The sequence below is a fragment of the Anthonomus grandis genome, chromosome 5 (assembly GCF_022605725.1).
Source record: "Anthonomus grandis grandis chromosome 5, icAntGran1.3, whole genome shotgun sequence".
Lineage (NCBI taxonomy): Eukaryota > Metazoa > Arthropoda > Insecta > Coleoptera > Curculionidae > Anthonomus > Anthonomus grandis.
In genome coordinates, this window is record NC_065550.1 from 5,473,191 (window position 1) to 5,492,051 (window position 18,861).

Sequence of the window (18,861 nt, forward strand, 5' to 3'; positions counted from 1 at the left end):
CCACAACTATTACTATCAAATCCAGGGACAGTTGCAAGTTACAAAAAGAAAATTCTGTTTCTTTGTAGTATAAAGCCCTCTTGGATTAATTGTATAGAAGGTAAATCATTGTATTAATAAGTTCTCATTCAGCCGATAATCCGTAATTTTAACAGTATTAAAATTTAACTTTCGTTGAGGACATTTCAAAAAAATGTTATAAGATCAATAATATTGCGATAAAGGTATAATTTTAACTCTTACTTTAACTACATACTACATAATGTATTTCTTTTTTGAAAAATGTATTATGATTTTTAAAATATGAAACATCACCATTATTCATTATAGCTATGCCTTATAATTTTTAATAGTCGTTTTTCTTGAAGATTCCTTGTAATGAAGCATTTTGGAGAGTTAAAATGTTGCCCAAACTAAAATAATTTTATGAACATTACCTTTTACCGGAAGTTGATCCACTTTATCCAAAAGGAATACCACTTAGAGACAAAGCAGAAGAATCAAACATATTATTATAGTACAATATAATCATTAGGTTTGTTCTAGCACAATATTTGGAATGGTTTAAAACTAGTTTAGTGTATATCCCAGTTGCGCGTGATTAGCCTGAAACCTCGTTGCAAACGGTTCCATTATGTAATGTCTCACACATTCACCCATAGGGAGTATTATTCGTGTATGGTTTCTGTAATGGTAGCGCATTACGTTCTGTTGATGAATACCGACGTGGTTTTCCAAATCGAAGAATTCCTAATCGAAAAGTTTGTCAGACAGTTTTTGCAAACGCTCAGGAAACAGGAATCTTTCCAAGCATAAGAATTAATTCTGAACGAGAGGCGGACTAAATGTAGAAAATGAAGAAAATGTTCTGGATATGGCTGAAGAGAACCCGAGTGTTAGTACGAGGCGGATTACAAAAGAACTTCGATTAGCATCACATGTAGACGTTTGGAAGACACTTAGGAAAAACGGTTTTAAGCCTATCCATATTCAACCGGTTCAACATCTTCAAGAAGGTGATTTTGGCTTAGGGGTTCAATTTTGTGAATGGATCCCACAAAATCGAGACCTACATAATTACATTTTATTTAGCGATGAAGCTCATTTTATCCGCAATGGAATTAATAACCGACACAATGAACATCGGTAGTCAGATGAAAATCCTCATGCCACGTTTGAACAAAACGGCCAACAATCTTACAAATAAACTTCAGAACCGATTATTTCTGAAACGGTCGAGAATCAGATTAGAACATATGAGTTAATTTATCTTATTTTGACCTTCTGAACATGTTCCCAAAATATTTCCTTTTCCTCCCGAAACACCCTGTATGTACATATGTAAGACTTTATAACATATAAAGTAGTTAATAAACCTAACAAGAAGTAAGACCAGTTGACTTGCGTCCCTGGTAATCGAGATTCGATATATCAGGGAGAAGGGAACGGTGGAGTGGGTAATTATGGCAGCCAGTGTTGCTACTTTCAGCGAAAACTGCACCGGCCACGAAACTACTGTCGCGCTTCGAAACCGATTTTGTCACGTGGTGGACCGCACTCTTAAAGATTTCTTTAAAAACACGACGAAAGTAATACAAAAACAGCCCAAAAATATATCTGGGTACGGCCCCGTAATCCTCGAAATCAGTGGGATAGAGAGAGATAGACAATCACTTGCACAGCCTAAAGTAGAAATTGCCAGAACGCAGGTGTTTTATCTTTGTTTAATAGACTGGCTAAAAAGAGGTGAGAAGTCTGTGAGTGCTGGGAGTGTTTAAATTTTTTTGTAAAATGCTTGGATTTTAGTCCGCGGTCAATTTTTTTATATTATTTTCTTTCTAAAAATGAACATTTTCGAAAGAAAAAGAAAAAATAGTGTAAAATATGGGATTTTACGTATATTTAAAACGATTTCATAGATAAATTATATAAAGTTTTGCCATTTAAACATGTATATCATGCGACAATAAATACGACATAGGCGCACGGACTATGTAAAATCAATTAGTGCGGCATCTGCGACACATCAAAGATTCTAATAGATCCCTAAACTGGATTTTAAGCATGTTAAATACTCAAAACATGAAACAAACACCGAACACAAAAGGAAATATACAACACCAAACAATTACAAAACCGGGTTGCCGGTTGTAGCGGTGGTGGGGCCAGCGCAGTGCCAGCGCCACCTGTACCACCAATTGCATATCTTATTTTATTCTCGTGATCGATTACTGAAAGTTAATTCTCTCTGGGTATTAATAAACAAAGTCGCCTTAGTGTTTGTTTGTTGTACAGGGTGTCCCAAATTCGAGGGTGACTATTGGAATCTCGGAAACCATAAGAGTTACAGGGTCGGTTAAATAGAGGCAAAGTTGCGCAATTTGGAGCTTAACAAAATGACGTTTAAAAATTTTTAAAATTCCGTTTGTTATCCGAAAAAAATCGAAAATTGTTTTTTACCTTCTACCGACTTTATTAAAAGAGACATCGGAAAACTAAAAACAGTTTTTCATTGCCACTTTTTATGTCCTACAACATGACGCAGAAAAAATTAATCCGACGTTTCGATTTTTCATCATCAACTTTATTTTTTCTTATGGGCGCCATATTGGATTTTTTTTTGGTTTACTCATTTTTAAAAGTATTTTTAATTGCCTTTAAAATGAGGTATCGCACTTGCATGTCCGATTACTCCTTCTAGTACTTCCCATAAGAAACCCATGAGTGCAAGAGAGAAAGATATATACTACTCAATACTCAAATATTTATTTCCATAGACTCATACAAATAAGTATCGGATAATGTCAAAAAATAAAATTATAAGACCTAAACATACAACTTTTAAAAGGCCTTAAGAAAAAAACAATAAAAAATCTACAATTAACTAAAGACTAAGAATATAAGAAAACTACAGCTTTTGACAAACAAACAATACAAATTATGGGAGTAAGGATGAGACGCTGTAATTTAAGTATTCTGTTACCGTATAAAAGGAATTTTTAATTAAAATTCTTTTTAATGAATCTTTGAAGTTATTAACCATCTCAATTTATTTTATTTCAATGGGAAGATTATTGTATAATTTAATTGGTAAAACTACTGGGCTGTTTGCCACTTTGGTTAATTTATGTTTGGGTAAATCCAAATTTAAGTTAACCCTGAGTTCATAGTGGGTACCTCTAGACAGAATAATCAGACAGGTTACGCTTTATATGCATGACCGAGTTGAAAACATAAATAGGCAAGGAAGTGGCATAATTTTTAAGTCTGGAAAGAGTGTTCTACAAGAAAATGTATAAGGCTTAAATAAAATAATTCTAATTATGTTTTTGTGGGCCGTAAGAACCTCACCACTTCTAGAACAGTTACCCCAACAGATTATGCCATATGACAAACATGACTGGACATAACCATAGTAATAAAGAAGTATCAGGCCAATATCGATTTTATTACATAACTGCCAGATCAGATAGGCATAAATTGATAATTTCTTTAAAACCATATCTACATGATAAGACCAACTAAGATGTTCATCGATTAATATTCCTAAGTACTTGACAACCTTATTTTGTTCTATGGTTTTGGTATGAATTTTAACAAGCAAGCTTTTATTCAAATCAGTAAGACTAAAAAATATCATTTCAGTTTTTGACTCATTAAGGACTAGGCTGTTCCTGCTACTGATACTTATCATTCAGTCAACTACCCTGGTTGAACCTCAAGATAGTTCTTCTATGTCACCACTCGACGTTAATATAACAACATCGTCTGCAAATGCAGCTATATGGTTGTCAGGAAATTCATCCAAGATGCTTTCAAAAAATACAACAAATAACAGTGTCCCCAAAATGCTACCCTGTGGGATACCACTAACAACTGGTAGGGACTCAGACGCAACTGAAACATTTCGATTCTTTAATATCGATTTTTGATATCTACCGGTCAGGTAGGATTTAATTCATTTATGGGCAAGACCACGTATACCACAGTCATTAAATCTATCCACCATTAGGTTAATATTTATTACATCAAACGCCCTATTTTAAATCAAAAAATAGGCTTACACATTTATTGTTTAATTCGAAATTAGACAAAACATATGAATATAGGGACAAAATTGCATCTTGTGTAGAGCGATCCGTCCTGAAACCAAACTGGTATTTACTAAAAAATGGATATATTAATATAATTTCCATATATATATCAATGGGATTTCCAAATAAATTGATTTTATATAAGCTGAAGCTATAAAATACTCTGTATTTGATATAGTTTTTGTTAAACCGATTCAATGAAAATGTATCAATTGAATACAGGCTATTTCATAACTTTGGTTCATATATAAAATAGAGTTGATGATAATTTCCCAGATAAACTTGTTAACAAATCTCCTTGATATTATCCCATTGAGTTCTTATGGGAAGTACTAGAAGCAGTAATCTGACATGCAATTGCGATACCCCATGTTAAAGGCAATTAAAAATACTTTTTAAAAATGAGAATATCCGATATGGCGCCCATAAGAAAAAATAAAGTTGATGATGGTCGAAAAAAAAATTAAACGTCGGATTAATTTTTTTGCGTCATGCTGTAGGACATAAAAACTGGCAATGAAAAACTGTTTTTAGTTTTCCGATGTATCTTTAAATAAAGTCGGTAGAAGGTAAAAACGATTTTGACAATTTTCGATTTTTTTCGGATAACTCCGGAAGTATCCGGAATTTTAAAACTTTTTAAATGTCATTTTATTAAGCTCCAAATTGCGCAACTTTGCCTCCATTTAACCGACCCGGTAACTCTTACGGTTTCCGAGATTCCAATGGTCGCCCTCGAATTTGGGACACCCTGTACAAAGGAATGAGTTTGGTGCCAATGTGTAGGCGCTTTATTAGAACGTACCACGAACGTTCTCAAGTTGGTGCAAATGTTGGCCTCAACATACACCTCAATGTGTGGCGCCGGCGCGGCGTAACTGTTTACTATATTAATAATAATACAGTGACCGCCTAAAGTTTCGCATAAATTTGATAAAAATTAGAGACATGATTTTTTGAAAAAATGCTTGGACCCGTCAATTTTTATTTTAAGTTGCGCATTGATTCACATACATTTTTGTATACAGGTTGGAACAAAAAAAAAGATATGACGTCATCGGTCATTTTTTTAAACGGAATGCTATATTTTTTATTACATAATATGAAATATAGGCGAAATTCCAAGCAAGTTTCGTATAACACACCTTACCTCAAAACTCACCTGTTTCAGAAATATTTATATTTAAATAACAAGAAAACAAATAATTACGTCTATTTACAAATTAAGGTAAAATCGAGGCTAAAAATAATGTAACACTGCCAATTATTTCTATTTCCATGGTTGCACTTGTAAAGAATCTCCATTTTCGAATGTCACTGTCAGTTAAAAAATTAATAGGTTTTATCAGAATAAATTATGACTATTTTAACGGAAACCCAACGAATTGAAATTTTGATGATGTAAGTGAACTGTTAAATGCCAAATACCCAAACCATTCTATTTCTCAGTCAACAGTTAGTAGAATAGAGCACAAATTCATAACTTTAGGTCATGTTAGAGATTTGCCAAGATCAGGTCGCCAAAAAAATTTCTGAAGAAACAAAATTAAACGTTCTGCTCTCTGTCGAAAAAATCCAAACAATGCAACTTCACAAATTTCAGTTGATAATAATATAGCCGGAACGTTAGTAAGACGCATCTTGAAAGCAAATGAATACCACCTTTATAAAATTAGACTAATACACGAATTAAATGAGGACGATCTTGTTCGAAGAAACCAATTTTGCGAGCAAATGATGAACATTTGCAATAATAACCGTCAGTTTGTGTTACGAGTTTTGTTTTACGAGCAACTTTTTGTTTAAACGGTGTCGTAAATCGGCAAAATTGTCGGTACTGGCGTTGATTGAAAAGGGAAAAGATGCGCAAATACTGTATAAAATTTCGTGACCGCGGCAGCCAGCCGTTCTTTGCTTTATCTAGCAATTTAGAAGCTAAGAGGTGGCGCCCCCATACGTAGGAATGATGAAACTCGCTTGGCAGCCTTGGTATTAAAAATTACCAGACATAATATCGCAGAGAAATGGGAGTTTTCGCATTGCGCTATTTCTGTTTGAGGACATATTCGCATATTCCATAGTATAAATTTGGGAGAAAATATTGAAAGGTTTAGTTTCATATTTTGTTTTGTTTTCTAATTTTTAAGTATAAAATCTAATAAGTAATATAATTTTGCTTATTTTTAAAAGTACAGTATATTATAGAGTTTGCCTACATTTCGGCAGAACCAGAGGCTGTTATTTTTTATACAAGGTGCAAAAATATACATATGGTAAAGTGTTTTAAGCTTTTGGGCCTACGGCTTATAAACTTAAGAAAAATACCTTGAAAAAAAATTAACCTTAAAAACATATACAGGGTGTTCCGTTCATCATGTTACAAACTTCTATGGCAGATAGAAAACGTCAAAAGAAAAACAAAAGTTCATATAAACATGGGTCCGGAAAAGCTTCCTCAGGGAGCTAGAGCTCTTTGAAAATAACCTTTAAAAACTAGTTTTTTTTAATAGCTCTGGAACTACTTTAGCTACCGCAACCAATTTTGGGAGGTAAATTATTGTTAGTACGTTTATTCTTTTGAACCTACTAAATAAAACAAATATTTACCAGGGGCTTCAGAATCAGGGGAGTATTTGGTAAATTTGGGCCCATTTCTTTAAGACTTTAATTTCTGCCCGTTTGGGTATTAGATTATGATGTTCCTATGCTTTTTACATAAAAAAGGTGCTCTTAGTAAAAGTCGGTAAATGATAAATATCACCGTTTTTGTGAAAATTGACGAAAAGCAAGTTATGAGATACAAAAATGAATTATCTAGTATTATTAATAAACAATTAAAAAAAAAATCTGGCGTAAATATAAAATAAATGTTTAAAAAAAGTTAAGGTAGCCACTTTATTAAATTGGTACTTTACTTTAATTACCTTGAGGCATAAAATGTTTAAATGATTTTAAGTGTAATAAAAAACCAACAAATTAACAATTTTAGAAACGTAAACAAATTTTATTAAAAATTGGTATTACAAAAATAAACTTAAAATATTAGTTGCTCAAAATGCCGGCCGCCACAATCGATACATTTATTGTATCTACGCACCATATTAAGGTTGACGTGGTTAAAAATATCAGGCGTGGTTTGGATTACTTCAGCAGCTGCGGAAATTCTGGCCACCAGGTCTTCTTCTGACTCGACTGGAGTTTCATATACGAGACTTTTCATATGCCCCCAAAGAAAAAAATCTAAGGGTGTCAAATCTGGTGAGCGCGCTGGCCAGGGTTTTATGTAAAAAGTATAGGAACATCATAATCTAATGTCCAAACCATGTTGGGGCAGAAATTAAAGTCTTAAAGAAATGGGCCCAAATTTACCAAATACTCTCCTGATTCTGAAGCCCCTGGTAAATATTTTTTTTATTTAGTAGGTTTAAAAGAATAAACGTACTAACAATAATTTACCTCCCAAAATTGGTTGCGGTAGCTAAAGTAGTTCCAGAGCTATAAAAAAAAACTAGTTTTTAAAGGTTATTTTCAAAGAGCTCTAGCTCCCTGAGGAAGCTTTTCCGGACCCATGTTTATATGAACTTTTGTTTTTCTTTTGACGTTTTCTATCTGCCATAGAAGTTTGTAACATGATCAACGGAACACCCTGTATATGTTACTCACCTTTAGATTGACTTTTATGTTTTATAGGGTAAGTTTTTAGCTGAAAACTTTTAAATGTATTTTTTTTAAATCTAAAAATGTCTATTGTAGATTTGATAAAGGTCAAGAATATGAAGACCGAAACGTTATTAAAATTATATGTTAAAGCAAGATAAATTTTATGTTTTAACAATTACCAATACCCAAGAAAATAATTGATTTCAAAAATACATAAGCAGCATACATAACCCAAAAACAATCCAACCCTATATATCCAACCAAAGAAAATGGTAAAATTGGATTATTTTTGGGTTAATATTCTGGTTTGATAAATAGCATCATATTTCTTAAATTGCCCGGGCATTGGGCATTATGAATAATCGCCATGTAATTACATTGTTCATATTATACGAGCCCCGTCCCACTTCAGTTGGCCCAATTGAAAATTCTTAATAATTTCTGTTTAAACCCCCCAAAAAAAAGACAAATTTTATAGTGTTATATAGTTTTAAACAAATAATAAGCTTTACTTACTCTATAAACACAACAAAATGGGAAAGTAAACTCATTTATATTGAACATATATTTATTTTTTAAAACAGTCGCAATTCTTTGAGGCATGGGGTTTATTAAGTTCTGATACTACCCCTGATTAAAACTATCCCAAATTTCTTGCTAGTGGATTTCGGACCTAATGAAAAGAACCTTTGTATATGCCTAAAGAGTTAAGATAAAATAAAAAATAGAAACAAGAAATTTATTTCTACTATTTAAAATATGATTCAAAAATTTATCAATCAACCAAAATCTAATTTTAGAGATAACACATAATGTTTATATGAGATACTTTTTGGTATTGTAATATTGTGGAATAAAGATTCGATAAAAGAATAATAAATTCATTTTTTACTAAGCGGGCCAACTGAAATAAGACGGAGCTCGTATATATTTTTAGCAGAAAATTTTACATAACGAAATAATCATAAATAAATGGTAGTAAAAGTATTTACATATAAAGATTATTTAAACAATCTTTATCAATATTTTTTATTTTATTTGTTTAAACATTGACTGAAGAGGCAAGATTTAATTTTCAATCATTAATTAGATACGATACGTATTTTGCTATGCGGCTTCTTAGAAGTTTGTTTTTCTCTCGTTTGCTGGTATTTTTCAGTTTCCCATTTAAAAAAACTAAAAGAATTTTCAAAAAACTAAGAGAATTGTTTTTTCTCTTCCTAGTATTAGTACATCCCCGATAAGCACACTCGTTAATTTTGCTTGAATTTGACATAATTCAAAACAATAATAATACAAAATAATACGCCAAACATGCAAAAACTCCCTTAGACGATGCTGGCGAGCTCCGCTAAACAATAATGAGACACAAACGGCAAAAAGATTTCCGCGCGCGTTTGAGCGTGGCGCCATCTACCCGCCGCGCGCTTTTTGGGTCACGTTTTTGCCCGTAAATATGCGTATCTTCTCGCCTCTTCAATCAACGGTACTGGTCAGTGTCAAATCCACACTGGGCAACTGATGCTCATACACAGTACCGTAAATCTATTAATGTTTGAGCTGGTATCGTGGAAAATAAAGTACAACAGAACAACGCTATTTGAATTTTCTTCAAGAAGATCTTATCCCTGCTTTGGCTGCCCTATACCCAGACGAACAAGACTCTGCCGTCCCGACAGATAATTTGTGGTTTCAGCAAGACGGCGCACCGCCACATTTGATTCGAGATGTCCGTAATTACTTGGATACAGTCTGGACGAAGAGGGCCAATAGAGTGGCCGGCCAGGTCACCAGACCTAAATCCCTTCGACTATTTTCTATTGGGGGTACCTGAGAAGTAAAGTTTATATTGAGAAGCCAAACAATGTAAATGATTTGAAAAAGAGAATTAGATATGAAATTAGACGTATATCACCCGAAATAGTTGGTAGTGTTTTACATGAGTTTGTAAACCGTCTTGCTTTCTGCCAAGAAGTAAATGAGGATCAGTTTGAACACTTGATACATTAATAAGAGTTTTCACAGTTTATAACATTTTATCCTCCATTTTATCTTAATTTCTAAATAGACGTACTTACTTGCTTTCTTGTTGGATAAATGTAAATATTTCTGAAACAGTTGAGTTTTGAGATAAAGTGTGTTATACGAAACTTGCTTAGAATTTCGCCTATATTTCATAAATGCAATAAAAAATATAGCATTCCATTTAAAAAAATGACCGATGACGTCATACCTTTTTTTTTGTTCCACCCTGTATACAAAAATGTATGTGAAATAATGTGCAACTTAAAACAAAAATCGACGGGTCCGAGCGTTTTCTCAAAAAATCATGTCTCTAATTTTTATCGAATTTATGCGGAACTCAAACTCAAATTAAAAAATGCTTTATTGTCAATATAAACATAGAAGTTGTAGACAAAGTCAATAGACTGTACATTAGAGGAATAAAAACGAGAAACTAATTTAAAATAAAATAAAATTATATAAAAATTTGAAAAATACTTAAATGCTAATCATTAAAAAATTCACCTAAACTATAGTACGCTTTACTAGCAAGAAATATTTTCATCCTTGTACGTAGGCTTTTTTCAGTCTTAAGTTGTCTTATTTCTAGTGGAAGTTTATTAAACAGCTTTCTACCTCTATATATGATAGAGCTAAAAACTAAGCAAACTGTTTCCAAAATAAAAATACAACACAGGGTTAAAATATTATGACTTACAAAAAGCGGGCGACATGAGTCACGAGGCTTGGCCCCACATAGATATCTAATGGCCCTTTTCTGGAGTACAAACACTGAACTAAAAAGTGAATTTGAACATGAACCCCAAAAGCAAATTCCATATCGAAGGTGCGACTACAGTCTAACATGTTTTTGAAGGTGGTAGACAATGGTACAGTGAAAACATCTTGTCGGACTATTCTATAGGCTTATATACTAGATGTGTGCAGCGATGTGGAAGGGGGGGGGGAAGTCATCCGTGAAAAGAGTTGGGGGGAGGACGCGCGTCTCTCTAGATCCTACACTGTCCTGAGAGTAGAGGCTTCCAGATGTTGGGTAAATCGACGCTTGGCTGGCTGAAGATCCTCTGATTCTGTGAAATGAAAGCTGCCTCTACGAACTTCCTCTTCCGCCAGTGCTGAAACGTCGTGTTACATTAAATAAATAAGACAATGCAAGTCCGACAAGATGTTTTTACAGTCTAGCATGTTGAAATCTATATACTTTGGTGCGACTCGATAATCGCGAAGTATGCAGATCTGGCGATGGAGAAATTAAGACTGGTGGCAATAACCCTTAGGGCGTAGCAGCCTGATGAGACTTTTCTACATACATTCACAATATGGTCTTCAAATTTAAGGAACTTGTCTATGGAAAGACCCAAAAACTTTCTGAACGTGGCATGGTGATGGCTTCATTATTTAAACATATATCATTTGTATTACATTTAAAATTAAGGATATTTGTTTTGGAAACATTAAATGTCAATAAATTCGCATCACACCAGTCTTTTATTTTTAACGAATCTGCACGTATATTGGCCTCCATTTGAGAAACACAGTTTACATAAATGAGAAAAAGTAAAGGACCAAGTACTGATCCTTACGGAACACCCACATTTATATTAAGTTCCTTAGAGATACCACCATTAAGTTTGACAGCCTGGACACGATTTGATAAGTAGGAACGAAACCACTCAAGGGCAGTTCCTCTGAAACCATAGAGCTCTAGTTTCATCAGCAGCACTCTGTGACTCACGCAGTCAAATGCCTTGGACAAGTCACAGAATACCGCTGCTGCAACTTCACCAACATTCAGTCGGTTGTACAGGTGCTCTAGAAAGCTAAAGATAGCATCATTTGTGCTCACAGACTCACGAAAGCCAAACTGCTGAAGACTCAATAGGCCAAACCTATTTAAAAATGAAACCATCCTCACCTTAACGAGCCGTTCCACTATCTTGGCTAAAGTAGGCAATAACGTTATAGGTCTAAAGTTAGAAGGACAGTCGCGATCGCCACTCTTTTAAAGAGGAACAATCCAGACATAAATAGAAAACTCCAAACATAAATAAAAAGTTAATTGACTCGGCCAAGACTTGCAAAGCAAGAAGAGGTAAAGCAGAAAATATTTTAAGAGAAAGCCCATCCCAACCTGATGAACTCTTATTCTTAATATTAACCATTAACTGTTTAAGCTCTTCTACACTTGTGGGGGCAAAAAAGAAAGATTCGGCTACTACCACATTGCTGAGATAGCTCCTGGGATCCATTTTTTGTGAGAGATTGGCTGCAAGGTTACTAGCAATATCACAGTAGAAGGAATTGAGGACATTGGAATCTAAGGTACTTGGAATAACCAAGATATTATTTTTGCCCCTTAGCTCATTTCAAATCTTCCAAGACTCTTTCGCTCTGTTGGAGGAATTATTTATCCTCCTTTGAAAGTAGGTCCACTTAGTCATTTTGATTGAGTTTCCGTAAATCTTGCGGTATCTGTTATAATAATTTAAAAATGTTGCATTGTTCATAGCGTATTTCCTAATGTAAAAAAGGGAGCGCATATTTTTCCCAGATACTCGTAAGCCCTTAGTATACCAAGGTTTTCTATTTCGTTTCTTAATATTGACAACAGGAAAAGCCGTGTTAAAATTGTTTAATACTATTTGATGAAAGCTATGCAGTGGGTTAACAGTAGTCAATACATTACTCCAACTTGACATATTGCAAAGCAAAGAGAATTTGCCGAAATTAGCTCTAGTATAAAGTCTATCGCGTCCAAACTTATTCTCATTAGCTGCACTATTAAGCTTTACTAATCCCACTATTGCCTCATGGTCAGACAAACCGGCATTAATTGTTGTACACTGATTTTCGTGTTGGTTAAAATTCGTACAGATTCACAAATTACCGCCTATGTTACTGATAAGAATATTATATTACAAAAATAGTCGGGATTTCGAAAGGGATTTAGCTGTGTTACCGCTCTTACTGACGTCACTGATGAGGTGTCGCCAGTTTGGACAGGGGTGATGCAATGATTTTAATACAGCTTGATTACTCTAAAGCATTTGATATGCTAAATCACGAACTTTTGATTAATATTTTACATTATTTCGGTTTTAATACTAGAGCTACTAAATTAATTTTATCTTTTTTAATCCAGCCAAGAGCGTGGCAATGTTATTTTGTGGTGATAATGGCAGAAGGGCGGTTTTGGATCATGTCCAGCTAATTCTTAATGGAGAACTTATCCCTTTTCATGTCTCAACTAAAACTCTAGGCCTAATCATAGACGTCAAGCTAAAGTTCACAGATCACATTACAAGTTGTCTTAAGAAAGGATTTTCAATGCTAAAAAAACTTTACAAGCATAGATCTTATTTGTCAAAAGAAACAAAAAAAATTTTATGCGACTCATTAATTCTATCCCATTTTAATTATGCAGATACAGTATATGGACCATTTTTAGACTACGCCAACTCTGCAAGAATTCAAAAATTACAGAACTCGTGCATAAGGTTTATTTGTGGAATTAGACGTAGGGAAAGGGTATCACATAAATTAGTCGATCTTAAATGGCTTAATATGTTAAATCGCCGAGAGTTGCACTCCATATGTTTTTTTTATAAAATAATAAAATTTAAAGCACCACCATATCTCTATAATAAGCTCAGATACCGTACTGACGTTCACAATATAAATATTCGCAGACATGACCTTTTGTCTATACCTTTACATAAGAAAGAAATCTTTAAAAAGTAATTTTCTTACAATATTGTGTCCAAAATTAATAAATACAAAATTTGGGATTTTTCTAAATCTACATCGGCTTTTAAAAAATCAATAAAAATGGTTCTTTCATCTAAACAAAATAATATTTAATGCATTGAAACAATTTATGTTATTTCTTTTTAATACTGACATCTCTGGTAAATCAGTCGCCCTGGTTTTGCTCTCTTTTGTGTCGGGATTCCGTGTTTGGATCTGGCGCGCGTTTGGAAATATAAATTTTTATATGTATATTTTTCTCTACTATAAGAGTCTACAACAGAAATACAGTTAATATACCTGTATCCCTCGTTCCTCCTTTCCTGCCTCCTATTAGTAAATAATAAGTAAGCTAGGATAATTGAGATTTCTTTTCTTTTCGGTTAGTTATGGATGTAGGGTATGCATGCTACTCGTACAGTTTATAATGCGGTTCGCGATTTTTTTTTTAATTATAAGTGTAATATTCAAGGTCTTAACAGCTCCTTCTTCTGAGGGTAGCTGAAACATGACCTTTATTTCCTCTTTACAGTTACATGCTGAATTAATATACACTGATGGATTTCTTTTTCTTTGTATTTATATTGTAAACTTATTTATATCTATGAGTGAGCATATGTAATATCTTATGAGGAAATATAAACTGTCTATTATTATTATTATTATTATTATTATATCATTTGATATGTCGTCAGTGGATTAAATTATATTGACGTCTTCGTTATCATAGATTTTCTAGGTCTACTGTATAAGTAATATACAATAATAAGCAACTAATGATACCGCCTTCGCGAAGACTTAATGTTAATCTTATGTATCTATCTGTACAACCAGTGTAATAAATAGGTACATAAAAATTACAAATGATTATTATTGTTTTGTCTTGCGCCTTCCAAACATTCTGCCCTGAAGCTGGGTACGCTACGGACCACTGTGTTTTGGAACTTTTGTGACTATTATTAACCCCTTTCAGAGCTTCACAACACTAAAGCCAACAATTTCCTATATTCTCGTCCTGTACAAACAAATAAATTATTATTAAATATGCTCTATGTAAGTTTAAAGCAAAAGTTCTCTTTTACAGCTTAAAATCGTTGAATATTTAAACAGATAAAACAAGTTTTAATTTTCCTTTACGATACAACTAAATAGTTTTGCTTGTTTCATAATATATTTTATCAGCCTCTTTCTCAACATCACAACATTCCTACATTTATTACGATCCGCCCAATAAAATTTCTCAACATTTTATTTATACGACCAGGCCAGAGCTGGTCGGTCATATAAAAATTTCACAGTTTCATATATCAACTCCTTAAAATTTAATATGCTGTAGGTGACTTGGCAACGCCGAACGGCGCATCTTGTCGCCCGCACATGGCCGACATAAACAAATGAATAATGACCCTGGTGGGGGTAATCAGCTGGGCGGTGGGATGGTGTAAGGCACGCCACGTTGTCAGATCCTCTGTTTAGAAATAAGAATTTCGAGGCCGTTGGGTAAATCCTCTGAGCAGTATAAGCAGAGAGGTATCGAGGTCGTAGATTTAATTTGTGGATGAATCATTTGAATGTTCGTCATTAAAATTTACCGGAATTGGTAGGTACAAAGGTCTCATGAGACTCACCGTAATAATAATAATAATAATAATAATAATAATAATAATAATAATAATAATAATAATAATAATAATAATAATAATAATAATAATAATAATAATAATAATAATAATAATAATAATAATAATAATAATAATAATAATAATAATAATAATAATAATAATAATAATAATAATAATAATAATAATAATAATAATAATAATAATAATAATAATAATAATAATAATAATAATAATAATAATAATAATAATAATAATAATAATAATAATAATAATAATAATAATAATAATAATAATAATAATAATAATAATAATAATATAATAACAATACAGTGACCGCCTAAAATGTACTAATTTATGGTGATTCTAGTGCTAGAGGTTTCTCTTCTCTTCTCTTAGGTATTCTAAGCTCGTCATATAACACCTGTGGTTATGTGTTTAGTAATGTTACAGACCTTATGTAATTATGCGTTTCCTCTAATTGTTAACTATACGACGAATGATGTTGTTGTTTGTCTTGATTTTTCTTGTACATTGCCATCTTTTTCCCAAATAAAATCCTTGCTATTAATGGGCAGGATAACTAATGTAATTGTTTGTATTAAATGCGATTTTAATAAGTGCTCAAAAAGCAGATATTACAATACAATTAATTTCATGAATTCTTTCATCTGTAACCGTAACTTTTCTGTGAGAATAATTACTGATGTCAGACAAAATTTTAGGTACCGTCACTCTGCCAAATCTATGTGCAAACTTTTATCTTTATATGTTAAAAATACTTTTCTGTCTTCCAAATTAGTATTAGCATCTTTAGGTATTAGCAATAGTGGGATAATCAGCGATACACCCTTGATCGAAGGTAGGTCTTCGGTTACGCCTCAACTAGACCAATCTATAGACACCCTTGCTATTGGATCTTCTTTTTTAATAGAAACTTCCACCATAATCTAATTGCCCTAGCATTTCTTAATGTTCAATCTGTGCGCTCAAAAGTTACCGAATTGGAACTATTTTTAGAATCGGTTAACTTTTCTAGTGTGTTAATTCTTGTTGAACACTGGTTGAGGTCTGACGAGCTTATTGATATCCCTGGTTATGTACTAATTTCCAAATTTTCACGCAATCATATACACATGGTGGTACTCTTATTATGTTAGAGAAAGCTTTTTTTAACTAAATTTTTAACTAAATAACTAAATTTGTGTTTATTACTATTGACAGATTTGATCATCTATTGATTGAAAAGGTGTGCGAGTTTTTTATTGTATTTAGCAGTAAGTTAAATTTGTATCGATCTCCATCTGGTAATTTAGATTTGTTTTTAGAAAAGTTGGAGGTCCTCTTAAGTGAAATTTCGGTTAATGCGATGTTGATTCTGACTGGCGATCTTAATGTCAATTTTTTAGACAAATCTAATGAATCAAATCGAATGCTTTTTAATCTGTTAAACTCATTAAATTTTAAGATGCACGTGGATCAGCCAACCCGGATTTCAGCATTTTCTTCCTCACTGATAGATTACTTCTGTACTTCATATGTTTGCTTTTTTACAAATCAGTCGTGAAGTCAATAATGGATTATGGAAGTATATTTTACAGTTCGTACCTTCGTAAATGCATTGATAAATAGTATCCCTATAGATGCCCTTGAAGTAGAAGCCGTCGATCCTGCACTGTTCCTAAGAAAACAGTTGTATACGGACACATTTTCTACTCAAAATTATTAACAAAGAAAGTATCGTTGTCAATAAATCCAAGGAATTAATTTAATTTTGGTCTATACTAATAAATACTGGCCAAAAAAGAAAATTCCCTTACTAGTCTGAAGTTAATTCTGGCTAAAGCAAATTAAGGATAAAATACATCAATCTTCTACTCCGTGCATTTATGAAATCGATATAGAAAAAGCCTATATAATACCGAAAATGTAATAAAAACGAAGCTGAGAATAATGCAAATTCACTGCAAAATCATTCCTTGAAAAAATTTTGCAAACACATTTCTATGGATGGCTCAGTCATTTCCAATGGGACAGGTTGTGATTTTTATTACGTGATTAATGGTTTTAAACAGGTTTACTGATGTTGACATCTTAAATGTTCACCAAATTATAAACACTTAATTATTTTTGAAGGTCAAAATTGCATAGTAAGTCTTGACGCAGAGGGGTTAAAGTTATTGCAATCCTTTAATGAAGTGACCTGGTATACCTCCATCCATGCTTTCTTTAAAACAATGTTTAGAGGAAATGTAAAAAAAATATTTATTTTTAAGTGCCTAGAGAATTAATAACATAGATATTCTTCTAACTTACACAAGGTATATTTACATGATAGTTTTGTCCTAGTTTTAGCATATGATAAAGAAATAGACAGTCCTGACATTTTTGTTAGTATCAAAATAAAGACCTGTTAACTTTCAAGTATACTACCGCTCAAAAGTATTTGCCCACCATGTATTCTTTTTAATATTTTAAATTAGATACAAAAATCTTATCTTTATACTTATTTTTAGATTGTATCTCTTTTGTAAATTGCATATATACTTAAACAGCATACCTATCAACTATGATTCGTTGAAAAACACTAAGTATTTAAAAATAGTCTTGCAAATAACAAACAATGTAGTGAAAATATACACTTCTTCTAAAAAACTAATGTGTTTACAGCTCGTTTCCGATGAAATTTGAAACATTTAAAGGTGTTTAGTCTTCAAGAATTGATTTTGTGTAACATTGGTAAATAATTTTGCTTGCTTATTGACGATTGTCACCGTTTCTTTGCTGGTTTTTCAACATTCTTTAAAATGGCTAAAACAAAAGAGTTATCGGTAGAAACAAAAGGTATTATCATTGGACTTCATAAGGCTGGAAAGACTAACCGTCAAATTTCGACGGATTTGGGAATTCCAAGGCGGACTGTTGATTATAATGTTAGGAAATTCACTAGAGAAGGGACTATTAGCAACAAACCTCGATCGGGAAGGCCGAAGGCAACAAAGGAGGATTTAAATATTATAATTACAAGCAAACGCAATAGACGCCTTACCGCCCCTGAAATCACAGCAAAAATCAACAAGGAGCGTAAAAAAACGGTCAGTGTTTCGACAGTAAAACGGCGACTTTATAATGCTGGTCTTAAAGGAGGTTTAGCTGTATCTAAACCGCTACTGAAGGATGTTAATAAGAAGAAAAGACTTGAGTGGGTCCAATCACACAAAGAATGAACCATTGATGACTGGAAGAAAGTTCTCTGGAGTGACGAGTCGAAATTCGAGAGAACTGTATGGTGGCCTCAGTTAAACACGATGGTGGTTCGGTGATGGTGTGGGGTTGTTTCGGAGGATCTGCAATGGGCGATCTAATTAGAATAGAGAGAATTCTTCAAAAAGGGTTACAAAAAAATTTTAAGTGACAATGTCCTTCCTTCTGAATACTCGAATAATTGGGGAAAACTTTATCTTTCAATATGACAATGACCCCAAGCACACGTCGAAATTGTGCAAGCAATATTTAGGTCAATTACAAAGGCAACATCTTCTGAAAGTTATGGTATGGCCCCCAGAATCACCGGACCTCAATCCTATCGAATTACTGTGGGATGAACTGGAAAGACAAGTGCGAAAATCATGCCCCACATCAAAAGAAGACTTGTGGAGGATCATCCAAGAAGAGTGGCACAAGATACCTCAGGAAACTTTGGACAAATTAATTAG

At 33.1% G+C, this 18,861-nt stretch overlaps 1 long non-coding RNA gene across 1 annotated transcript in view; it reads left to right on the plus strand.

Annotated features, from left to right (window-relative positions):
• LOC126736908 (uncharacterized) overlaps window positions 1-18,861 on the plus strand; it is a 72,035-nt gene that overhangs the window by 13,813 nt on the left and 39,361 nt on the right. The window contains exon 3 of the long non-coding RNA XR_007660822.1: window positions 6,019-6,036. This is a non-coding gene — a long non-coding RNA (uncharacterized LOC126736908). The remainder of the gene's footprint in view (window positions 1-6,018; window positions 6,037-18,861) is intronic.